This window comes from Belonocnema kinseyi, chromosome 4, assembly GCF_010883055.1.
Source record: "Belonocnema kinseyi isolate 2016_QV_RU_SX_M_011 chromosome 4, B_treatae_v1, whole genome shotgun sequence".
NCBI classification, from domain to species: Eukaryota; Metazoa; Arthropoda; class Insecta; order Hymenoptera; family Cynipidae; genus Belonocnema; species Belonocnema kinseyi.
Genome location: NC_046660.1, coordinates 134,280,508 through 134,281,812, shown reverse-complemented (window position 1 = coordinate 134,281,812; position 1,305 = coordinate 134,280,508).

Genomic DNA, 1,305 nt, shown 5'->3' with positions numbered 1-1,305 from the left:
GAAGATGTCAAGGGTTTCAAAGATTTTAAAACATTCAGAAGATTTGAAAAGGTTTCAAAACATTTTAGAAGATTTTTCTTTATTAATTATAGTTTTCAAATAATTCAATGATTTCAACAAATAAAAAAGATTTCGCAAACAAAGATTTAAGAAAAATTTCCCAAAGAAACCACGTCCCGAGAATTTTTGTGAATACATTCTAATATTGTGTTACATTGTTTTTAATTCGTAACTAATTATTTATTTGAAATGCGCGGTGAATCCTCCGGAACATAACCTTTTTTCAGAATTTAGTTATACGTATATTTTGCGCACGTTTTCTGAGTCTCGAAGCCTTTAACCAATCGGCACGGTAGAACATTTTTAATTCTATTTAAAAAGCACGGTGAAAAAAGTGCAAAGAGTGCGGCGACCAAGGCCATTATTTGCATCGGTTGGCACCTGTCATCTTCTAAAAAATACCTAAAAATTCGGCGAAACTCACTGAAGATCATGTTCCAGGTGCAAAATTAGTGCACGAATCAGTAGAAGAGCTCAGTATTGAGCAGCTGAAACGATTTCCTAAATGTAGAAAACCACCATTAAAAGGAAAAAAACGTGATTTAGTGGAAAGGTTAGTTGAGATTTTCTATGGCAGGTATAAATATTTTCTTTTATACATGATTTGCAGTTCAGAACTTTGTTTAAATAAATATTTAATATTCATATAAATATAAATTAATACAACATTATATTTTCTACTTCTCTTTTTCAAGTTTAGACAATAAAAAGACATTTGTTAGTGAGTACTTGGTATAAGGAATGTACTAACAAATTTTCTTTCTTTCATATAAACTGGTTATAAATACATAAATATAATAGTTTTGCGTTCTCAAGTGAAAGTCTTAAATAGATTTTATTTTTATCAAAAAATTTAGGAGGTTCGAAACCCCGATAACAATTCTTCATTTAATAAGTAAGCAAATGTTAGCAAAGAAAGAAAATATTTATAGCTTCCAAATACAACCTCAAGTAACCTTTCTACTAAATTACTTTTTTCCCCTTTTAAAGATCGTTTCATATATTTTATCCATCGTTTAAGCTGTTTAACACTGCACTCTGATTTATTTACACATTTATTTTTCGTTGCCATTTTTATTTACAATATTTTCCATACATTTCGACACAAAACTGTTCGTAAAATACTGAAATGACGTAAAATCCTGGCACGTGCGCACTGTCGACGTCTAGAATAAAAAGGTCTATTCTGAAGCTGAGTTATTACTGAAGATTTCAGCTAATAATTTTTATAATTTGTAAGTCAAA